An 11,657-nucleotide genomic window follows, 5' to 3' on the forward strand; every position below is an offset into this window, starting at 1 on the left:
GGTAGTTAATAATGATCTTGTTAGAATGACTAATAAGATAATGTATATAAGATTCTTATATCTCAGATGGTAAAGAATCTGCCTATAGTTCGGCAGACCTGGGGTCTATCCCTGGGTTGGGAAGATCCCCTGGTGAAGGAAATGGCTACTTGAGTATTCTTGCCTGGAGAATCCCATGGACAGAGGAGCCTGGCAAGCTACAGTCCATGGGGTAGCAAAGAGTTCGACATGATGAAGTGACTAAGGCTTTCATTTTCACTTCATATATAAGATTTTTAGTACTATGTCTGGCACAAATGAATGACATGGTATTAAAAGTGATGGACTGTGTAATGGGCTGAAAATGACTTACATGGCACAAGGTGCAGTTTGAGCCTGTGGTCTGCTCACTCTAGGTTCGGACAATGTTGTGGGTGTGCTAGACTGGTGGCCAGATTTAAGAGGAAGAGAAGAATCTCCTGAAAACCTCTCTTTCCTCCGAGAGGAAGACAGGGTTAAGAAGGAAAAGTTTAGTTCAAGGAAAAGAGGCTAAAGTAAGAAAGGAGAATAGCAATGCAATACTCAGTATAATCTTCTGGTCACAATCTCTGTCTAGTGCAATTCGATTAAAAATTTATTGTAAAAATAGAGTGAAATATATTTGGTAATTTAAAACTCACCACTAAATAACCCATGGAACCAAGCAGAAATCTTAATAAAAATTAAGAAATCTTAAACTGAGTGACAATGAAAAGTACCAAATATCAAAATTGGGGTGCATCTGAAGCAACAAGAAGTGAGTGGTTCTCCCCTGCTGGTCTAACAGCTAAGACTCCATGCTCCCAATACAGGGGGCTCCCACTTGATCCCTGGTCAGGGATCTAGAGCCTGCATGCTGAAATGAAGACCGAGTGTAACCAAAATAAATTGAAAAGAAAAAAAAAAACAAATTAAAAAAAAAAAAACAAACACCATGTAGAGAATTTCTTCTTTCTCTCTCTCTCTCTCTTTTTTTTTTTTTTTTTTGGTTTTATGTCTATAAAATGTCTTTATCAGGAAATAGGAAAGGCTGGAAATTAAGCTTAAGGAGTTTTTTAAAAAATGAGCAATTGAATAAATAAAAGTTCAGTTCAGTTCAGTTCAATCATTCAGTCATGTCCGACTTTCTTCGACCCCATGAATCGCAGCACACCAGGCCTCCCTGTCCATCACCAACTCCCGAAGTTCACTCAGACTCACATTCATCGAGTCAGTGATGCCATTCAGCCATCTCATCCTCTGTCGTCCCCATCTCCTCCTGCCCCCAATCCCTCCCAGCATCAGAGTCTTTTCCAATGAGTCAACTCTTTGCATGAGGTGGCCAAAGTCCTGGAGTTCCAGCTTTAGCAACATTCCTTCCAAAGAAATCCCAGGGCTGATCTCCTTTAGAATGGACTGATTAGATCTCCTTGCAGTCCAAGGGACTCTCAAGAGTCTTCTCCAACACCACAGTTCAAAAGCATCAATTCTTCGTTGCTCAGCTTTCTTCACGGTCCAACTCTCACATCCATACCTGACCACTGGAAAAACCATAGCCTTGACTAGACAGACCTTTGTTGGCAAAGTAATATCTCTGCTTTTGAATATGCTATCTAGGTTGGTCATAACTTTTCTTCCAAGGAGTAAGCGTCTTTTAATTTCATGGCTGCAGTCCCCATCTGTAGTGATTTTGGAGCCCCAAAAAATAGTCTGACACTGTGTCCACGGTTTCCCCGTCTATTTGCCATGAAGTGATGGGACCAGATGCCATGATCTGAGTTTTCTGAATGTTGAGTTTTAAGCCAACTTTTTCACTCTCCTCTTTCACCTTCACCAAGAGGCTTTTTAGTTCCTCTTCATTTCTGCCATAAGGGTGGTATCATCTGCATATCTGAGGTTATTGATATTTCTCCCAGCAATCTTGATTCCAGCTTGTATTTCTTCCAGCCCAGCGTTTCTCATGATGTACTCTGCATATAAGTTAAATAAGCAGGTGACAATATACAGCCTTGATGTACTCCTTTTCCTATTTGGAACCAGTCTGTTGTTCCATGTCCAGTTCTAACTGTTGCTTCCTGACCTGCATACAGGTTTCTCAAGAGGCAGGTCAGGTGGTCTGGTATTCCCATCTCTTTCAGAATTTTCCACAGTTTATTGTGATCCACACAGTCAAAGGCTTTGGCATAGTCAATAAAGCAGAAATAGATGTTCTTCTGGAACTCTCTTGCTTTTTCCATGATCCAGCGGATGTTGGCAATTTGGTCTCTGGTTCCTCTGCCTTTTCTAAAACCAGCTTGAACATCTGGAAGTTCACAGTTCACATACTGCTAAAGCCTGGCTTGGAGAATTTTGAGCATTACTTTACTAGCATGTGAGATGAGTGCAATTGTGCGGTAGTTTCTGCTTTCTTTGGCATTGCCTTTCTTTGGGATTGGAATGAAAACTGACCTTTTCCAGCCCTGTGGCCACTGCTGAGTTTTCCAAGTTTGCTGGCATATTGAGTGCAGCACTTTCACAGCCTCATCTCTCAGGATTTGAAATAGCTCCACTGGATTTCCATCACCTCCACTAGCTTTGTTTGTAATGATGCTTTCTAAGGCCCACCTGACTTCACATTCCAGGATGTCTGGCTCTAGGTGAGCGATCACACCATCGTGATTATCTGGGTCATGAAGATTTTTTTTGTACAGTTCTGTGTATTCTTGCCACCTCTTCTTAATATCTTCAGCTTCTGTTAGGTCCATACCATTTCTGTCCTTTATCGAGCCCATCTTTGCATGAAATGTCCCCTTGCTATCTCTAACTTTCTTGAAGAGATCTCTAGTCTTTCCCATTCTGTTGTTTTCCTCTACTTCTTTGCATTGATCGCTGAGGAAGGCTTTCTTATCTCTCCTTGGTATTCTTTGGAACTCTGCATTCAGAAGCTTATATCTTTCCTTTTCTCCTTTGCTTTTCGCTTCTCTTCTTTTCACAGCTATTTGTAAGACCTCCCCAGACAGCCATTTTGCTTTTTTGCATTTCTTTTCCATGGGAATGGTCTTGATCCCTGTCTCCTGTACAATGTCACGAACCTCATTCCATAGTTCATCAGGCACTCTATCTATCAGATCTAGGCCCTTAAATCTATTTCTCACTTCCACTGTATAATCATAAGGGATTTGATTTAGGTCATACCTGAATGGTCTAGTGGTTTTCCCTACTTTCTTCCATTTAAGTCTGAATTTGGCAATAAGGAGTTCATGATCTGAGCCACAGTCAACTCCTGGTCTTGTTTTTGTTGACTGTATAGAGCTTTTCCTTCTTTGGCTGCAAAGAATATAATCAGTCTGATTTTGGTGTTGACCATCTGGTGATGTCCATGTGTAAAGTCTTCTCTTGTGTTGTTGGAAGAGGGTGTTTGCTCTGAACAGTGTGTTCTGTTGGCAAAACTCTATTAGCCTTTGCCCTGCTTCATTCCATATTCCAAGGCCAAATCTGCCTGTTACTCCAGGTGTTTCTTGACTTCCTACTTTGCATTCCAGTCCCCTATAATGAAAAGGACATCTTTTTGTGTGTTATACAAATAAATGTATGCAAATTAATTTGAAAATTTAGATCAAAAATTCAAAATTTTAGTCTTCCTTGATGGTCCAGTCGTTAAGATTTTGCACTTCCACTGTAAGCAGTGAGTGTTCCATCCCTAGTCAGGGAAATTAAACATGACTTGAGGCATGCCTCCACCCACCAAAAACAAGAGAGAGAAAAATTTTAAATTTTAGAAAAAAGATAACTTACCAAAACTTATTCAAGAAGAAATAGAAGCTTAAGTAGTTCCATCACTAGTAAAGTACTTCAAATACAGTAGCCTTTCCTTCCTTCAGGGGATCATCCCAACCCAGGGATCAAACCCAGGTCTCCTGCATTACAGGTGGATTTTTACCAGCTGAGCTACAAGGAAGTCCAGAAAAATATATGAGACCCTTTAGATTTTAAATGCATTGTATTAGACCTTTAAGAAATAGATCATTGTGATCATATGACTCTTCCAAGTAGTAGGAAAAGAGACAAAGCTCTTGGTAGGAAAGCTGTCAATTGTACACTTAAAATCTTTTTCCCCTTCTTCTAAAGGCAAGAAGGTTACAGTGGACATGTATCACCTAGCCAGAGACTCTGTTTCTCCCTCTGTTGCACTTAGATGCGGTTATGTGAATAAGTTCTCCTCAACTGAATGTGAGCAGACATAAGTACAATGTCCTTCCCTTAATACAGCTTGTGTCCCCACTCCACACACTTCTTACCTTTTCCTGCTGGATGAAACATGGATGTAGCTGCAGCTCTTGTTTCAACCATGCAAAGGGAACATAATCCTAAAATCTGGCTTATCCTCAAATTCAAAGAAATCTGGGTTCCTGAATGACAAGGACTGGATCCACCTGGCAAGTTGGGACCCCTGTCCTTGACTTTAATATATTAAATGGAAAACTATATTAAAATGAAAAAGAGTCAGTTTTTTAAAAATGGAAAAGATATGTCATAAATTAAGAGAAGATATTTGCTATACATAATATTTACTATGCATATTATCCCTGAAAGATTAGTATTCAAAATATATTTTAAATATCTGACAAATCAGTCAGAAAAAGACATCTTTTAAGATGGGCAAAAGCTATAAACAGTCATTGATATTGATGGTGTTCAGAACATGGTACCCCTAAATATAGCAAGTTGGCATTCTAAATATCATAAGCTGAAAGAGTCTGAGAGAACAGCAGAAGCAGAAAGATCACTTTGATTTCCTTCCTTGCCCTTCTTCCCCTAAAACAGGTCATAAAATCCTTCTGTGAAAGGTCTCTCCCTATACCCCTAGGAAACAAGCATCTTTATCTCCAAAGAGGAAGGCACACTGAGAATGTAAACAAACAAGACTTGCTAAGTTTTTCCTAGTTTACTGCACTTCCCTCATAGTCCTTAACCTGTCTATTCCCCCACACCTATCCACTCTTCATTAAACCTACTGTAAAAATACTGTTTCTCTGGGTCTTCATTTTCTTATGAAGGCTCCCCTGTACATAAAACTTATCCTAAATAAATTTGTATGCTTTTCTTCTGTTAATTTATTTTTGTAAGTTTTATTTTTAGGCCCAACTGGGGACATTAAAAAGGTTGAGGAAAACTTTTTCCTCCTCTACACTATTCAGTCAACTTATATATTTTGTTAACCAAATATTCAACTAAATATGTATTGAATATCCACAATGTTTTAGGCATTACTCTTCGTACTGGGGCTACAAAGTTCTTGAACTCCTGAACTTAAATCCTTGTAGATATGTAACTCACAAAAGTGAAGGGCACAAATAGCCAATAAACATGAAAAATTCTCATTGCTCATCAAAGCAGCAATCAGATACAATTTTAAACCCATCATGGTTGCAAAATTTAAGTTAGACAATACCAAATTTGGGGAAAATTTTGAAGCAGAAGATCTCTTATATAATACTAGGGGTGGGGCACATGATGGGGATTGTAAGTTGCTAAAGCAACACTGAAAGATATGTTGATAATATTTAGTAAACTTGAAGATGTGCCTACATTGTATCTGTATTGTATTATTTTCATCTCTAGGTATGTGCTGTTCATCCAAAATAAAAAACTGTGATAGAATGAATATAGTATAATACCACTATGTAAAATAAAAACCACACAAAATGATTCTATGTTTTATTTAATAATACATACATATATTGTGAAATAATATAACATGTAATGGAATGATGAAACAACAAACTCAGGGTAATACTTAATTCTTAGAGAGAAAGGTGGGGATGTATATAAACTAAGGATTTAAATGCATTGGTATAACTTTTTCCTTTGGCTGGGTAATGAGTATTTTTGTGTTTGCTGAGCCATTCTTTACATATTCTTTACATGTCTTAAATATCAGAAGAAAAAAAAAAATTGGGGAATTTCCTGGTGGTCCAGTGGTTGGGACTCAGTGCCTCCATCATGGGGGTCCCAGGTTCAATCCCTAGTCAGGTAACTAAGATCCCACAAACCACACAGCATGGCAAAAAAAAAAAAAAAAAAAAAGGTAAATAATAAGATTGGGACTATCCCAAGTTAAATCACAATCAGAAAGGCATGATTGAAATGTTACTGTAACTAAAAAACTGAGGCTTAATGAACAGTGCTTCATTCTCTCTACGGAAGGAATGTTTTTAACTGTCTTGAATTGATCTGTAAGGCATAATAAAAGGGAAGTTGCAGAATAAGAAACTCTAACTAAGCTGGTAAAAAATCCACCTGCAATGCAAATCGAACCCAGTTCAATTCCTGGGTCAGAAAGATCCCCTGGAGGAGGGCATGACAACCCACTCCAGTATTGTTGCCTGGAAAATCCCTATGGATACAGGTGCCTGGAAGGCTACAGTCAATGGGGTCGCAAAGAGTCAGACATGACTGAGCAACTAAGCACACAGAATCTGGGAAGTATGCTGGGGAGAGGATTCTATACCTGCTCGACTTGACTGAAAACCAGGTCATGTACTTTCAGAGTAACATCTGGCATGCTCATTGGTAGTAATATTTATCACAGTAAAATGACAAATATAAAAGCCAAAATCTCTGTATGAGATTTTGAGCCTACGTACCATAATGGCTAGGATTATGTCTGTTTTGTTCACTTTGTATTCTCGACACATGGCACCAAGATGAACACATAATTATTTAATGAAATAATGGTTAAATGAATCTCTTGAGTTGGTTCAATCAACTTTGGGTATATTTAACAATTTAGTTTGTAAACTAAAGAACAGACCTTGAACTGGATGGTCCTGGCACGATAGCATGAGGAGCCTGTGCACAAGTCTGCTTGTCCTTGAAGAGTGGCAGAATTTGCCACCATAACATGTGCATTTTTGGCCATAAGGATTATTTGGAGGTGAAGGTACTTGAAAAATAGCAAATGCAGGAATGCTCCTTATCTGCCTAAAGACAGATCCTCCAAAGGAAACTCAGTTGCCATAAATCTCTTCCCCAGGAGTTTCATCAGTCAGATAACATTGACTCTTATCACAGGAGAGGAGGTTAGAAGTCAACATCACACCCTAATATACTTGTCATACTATTTCTTTTAAGGATTCATTCAATTTTTCTAAAAACAACTTACTCTCCATTAAGAAGCATAATCCTCCATCCCTTACCTACCTTATGACCATATATGCTGCTACTGCTAAGTCGCTTCAGTCGTGTCCGACTCTGTGCGACGCCATAGACTGCAGCCCACCAGGCTCCTCTGTCCATGGGATTCTCCAGGCAAGAACACTGGAGTGGGTTGCCATTTCCTCCTTCAATGCATAAAAGTGAAAAGTCAAAGTGAAGTCGTTCAGTCGTGTCCGACTCCTAGCAACCCCATGGACTGCAGCCCACCAGGCTCCTCCGTCCATGGGATTTTCTAGGCAAGAGTACTGGAGTGGGGTGCCATTGCCTTTTCCATGACCATATATAAACTCTTCAAATCTCACTGCTATTTGGGATACTCAGTTTTTTCTCCTCTGATGTCTTCATGCTGATACTGATTTCAGACATGTGCAGCAGTAAATGGTAGCAAGCAGTAGCTGGAAGTAAGGTCTTAGTTTCCCGGACCAGGAGTCCTAACCACTGGAGCACAGGGGCCAGCAGTTAGGGCTAGAGTCCCTAGTCCTTGCCTGTCTAGTCAAGAACAAATTTAGGTGAGGTGGCAGAAGGTAAAGTAAGAAGTTTACTGAAAAGTACATGTGGAAAGGCAAAAGGGCAAACTCGGAAAGAGTCGCCCCTTTGGGAAGTTTAAATCCTTTTTAAGAGGGCAGTTTTCTGGGTCTTTGTCTCCTTTCAGGCCAATCATCTTGCTTTGTCTCCATCGTCCCACCTCCCTGGTTAATTTGTCTCAGGACCCTCTCCTGGGGTGCCCTTGCCCTCCTCAGCCAAGATGAATCTCGAAGTGAGGGCTTCTGGAAGGAGCAAGACTCCTTATGGCCTGGAATTATCCTCTGACTTTTGACTCCAAAGAGCCTTTGTGTAGTGTCTCCCTTGTCCTAAAAAGGGTGGGGAGGAAGAATCCCTTAATCCTTTACTCAAACAGAGTTTTGCCTCTCTTTGTTCTTGCCATGATTATAAGCTTGATATGTTTGCAAGGGACAAAGAATGGCTGTCTGCCCTATTTCTGTTGCTACTTCCCTTTAAGAGGGTAAACAGGAATCCCTCAACTGGAGCCCATCTATCTCTTAGCTCAATACTACTAAAAATTGATGAATTGGCATGTCTTTTCTCCTGTTAATCTTCCTATTGTTGGTATTTCATAGATCCAGCTATCAAACATAAAAGAGTATAAAAAAAGTCTTTCCTCCCATACACTTTATTCAGGCATAATTTAATTCTTCTCCCTCACCCTCCAACTTCTTTTACTCTCTTCCTCTCCTCCCTTTCCTCCTCTTCTTTCCCCTTCAAACCCAGTGTATATTTTACATTATAATACATTTGACTGTGATTCAGAAAATGCAAAGTAAGAGAATTTTGAAAGAGGAAGCTGTTGTTTGTTTCCTAATGATATACATATGAAAGACCTGAGTATTCTGAAGTTAAGCCAGTTCATTGTTTAATCTTATGATTTGCTTAAAATGTTCTGAAAACAGTTTTGCTATTGGTGAGAAAGCCTTTACAAAATGATAAACTCTACATATGCGTTTCCAGTGGAATGCCAATGGGAGGCCACGAGGTTAATGAAAAAGCTTTAGAAGCATTCCAGCTTAAGATGGTGGATAGAACACATCAATCTAATTGTTCCCTCCCTAAAACTAAAATTTTTATGAGTCATGTCCTACTCTTTGTGACCCCATGGACTATATAGTCCACGGAATTCTCCAGGCCAGAATACTGGAATAGGTAGCCTTTCCCTTCTCCAAGGGATCTTCCCAACGCAGGGATCAAACCCAGGTATCCCACATTGCAGGTGGGTTCTTTACCCACTGAGCCACAAGGGAAGCCCAAAACTACAATAGTGATTTTTTTTTTTTTTTTTTAAAGAAAAGACTTGAATGCATGGAGAAGGGAACAACAACAATAAATTTCTGGAAAGCAAACACTGAAAACTAACTTAGAAAAACTGAGAAAGCTGAAATTTATAGCAATGGTATAGAAAATTGAAAATAGACATACTTTTATCAAAGAATTACCCACAAACTCAAATCCTCTCCCTAACTCCACGCTACTGAATGACCATTTGTCCCTGACTCCAGGAGAAACTCCAGAGTCTCTAGAGAGGGTAAAGAGAAAAGTCTCTGGACAGGGAACAGCAGGCAGTCTGCCAACACAAGTTCATGTGCTTGATGCACAGTGAGGCCAAACAAACTGAAATGGTGGCCAGAGTTTTGAGCAGAGATAGGTCTACTACAGAGCCTAGCAAGCATAAAAGCCCCAAACTTCCTGAAGGGGTTTCGCAAAGGACTTTTAAAAGTCAGGTGAGGGAGGAGGGTCTCAGTGTGTGTGATCTGCTCGTGCACAGTTCTCTGATTGGCTGATGGTGAGGTAGCAGAGTGCTGTCAAGGGGGTTTGCATTATCAGTCCTTAGGCTCCAGGAGGCCTGGGGCTAGGGGCTCATGGTCATCAAGTAGTTAACATCTTCCATTTGTTAGAAAGGAGGAGGTTTTTAACATCTGCAAAACAATTCAGGTATTGTGCGTCAGATACTATTATCTAGGTACTTCAGAGAGGAACTAAAGCAGAGGATATGGAGGAAAGCTTATCACCCTCTCTCACTCCCCTGCAAGGCCCCATGGGGTCTTGCTCTGTTACAAGTTAAGGGCATTGACACCATGAGAAAGTGAAGGTTTACATAGTCACATGTATCCTGCTTGCTAAGGCTCCACCTCCTGCTCCATAGCACTCAACTATAAGATAATGGACCATACAGTCCATGGAATTCTCCAGGCCAGAATACTGGAGTGGGTAGCTTTTCCCTTCTCCAGGGGATCTTCCTGACCCAGGGATCAAACCAGTGTCTCCTGCTTTGCAGGCGGATTCTTATCAGGGAAGCCCAAAGAGACCAAAAGAAATTTGTTTAGTTCAGTTCAGTTGCTCAGTCATGTCTGACTCTGTGACCCCATGGACTGCAGACATGCCAGGTTTCCCTGTTCTTCACCAACTCCTGAAGCTTGCTCAAACTCATGTCCATCAAGTCAGGGATGCCATCCAACCATCTTATCCTCTGTTGTCCCCTTCTCCTCCTGCCTTCAATCCTTTCCAGCATCACGGTCTTTTCCAGTAAGTCAGTTCTTCACATCAGGTAGCCAAAGTATTGGAGTTTCAGCTTCAGCATCAGTCCTTCCAAAGAATATTCATGACTGATTTCCTTTAGGATTGACTGGTTTGATCTCATTGCTGTCCAAGGGACTCTGAAGAGTCTTCGCCAACACCACAGTTCAAAAGTATCAATTCTTCAGTGCTCAGCTTTCTTTATAGTCCAACTCTCATATCCATACATGACTACTGGAAAAACCATAGCTTTGACTATCCAGACCTTTGTTGGCAAAGTAATGTCTCTGCTTTTTAATATGCTGCCTAAGTTGATTATAGCTTTTCTTCCAAGGGGCAAGTGTCTTTTCATTTCATGGCTGAAGTCACCATCTGCAGTGATTTTGGAGCCCCCCCAAAATAAAGTCTCTCACCGTTTCCATTGTTTCCCCATCTATTTGCCATGAAGTGATGGGGCTGGATGCCGTGATCTTGGTTTTCAGAATGTTGAGCTTTAAGCCAACTTTTTCACTCTCCTCTTTCACTTTCATCAAGAGGCTTTTGAGTTCCTCTTCACTTTCTGCCGTAAGGGTGATGTCATCTGCATATCTGAGGTTATTGATATTTCTCCCGGCAATCTTGATTCCAGCTTGTGCTTCATCCAGCCCAGAATTTCACATAAATACTCTGCATATAAGTTAAATAAGCAGGGTGACAATATACAGCCTTGATGTATTCCTTTCCCAGTTTGAAACCAGTCCATTATTCCATGTCCAGTTCTAATTGTTGCTTCTTGACCTGCATACAGATTTCTCAGGAGGCAGGTAAGGTGGTCTGGTATTCCCATCTCTTGAAGAATTTTCCACAGTTTGTTGTGATCCACACAGTCAAAGGCTTTGGCATAGTCAGTAAAGCCGAAGTATATGTTTTTCTGGATCTCTCTTGCTTTTTTGATGATCCAAAAGATGTTGGCAATTTGATCTCTGATTCCTCTGCCTTTTCTAAATCCAGCTTAAACATCTGGAAGTTCTTGGTTCACATAATATTGTACAATAAACACCAAGCTTGGTTTGTTAGAAACGTGCCAGGCAAGGGAGACATTGGACAAATGAAACCAGTCAAATGAACTCTCTGAGACTTTATGTAGTTTTGTTGGGGAGGAGTTAATCAAAGGATGGAAGTTAGCAAGGGTGAGGGAGGGGCAGGAAGGAAGGTTAGGCTAAGACAGGAAAGAAGTAGTCAGAGGGCAAGTGAGTTGAGTCTCCGACTGCTTTGATAGGCTAGGCAAGGCTGTTTGTGAACAAGCCTGTGGCTTTATCTTTCCTGAACACATGTGTTTAAGCTGAGCTCTTGCTGAAACAATTTGTTTTGCAAGTTGTGGAACTAAGATCTCACAAGCTGCAAGGCACAGACAAAAA

This window comes from Bubalus bubalis, chromosome 4 (assembly GCF_019923935.1).
Source record: "Bubalus bubalis isolate 160015118507 breed Murrah chromosome 4, NDDB_SH_1, whole genome shotgun sequence".
Taxonomy (NCBI): Eukaryota; Metazoa; Chordata; class Mammalia; order Artiodactyla; family Bovidae; genus Bubalus; species Bubalus bubalis.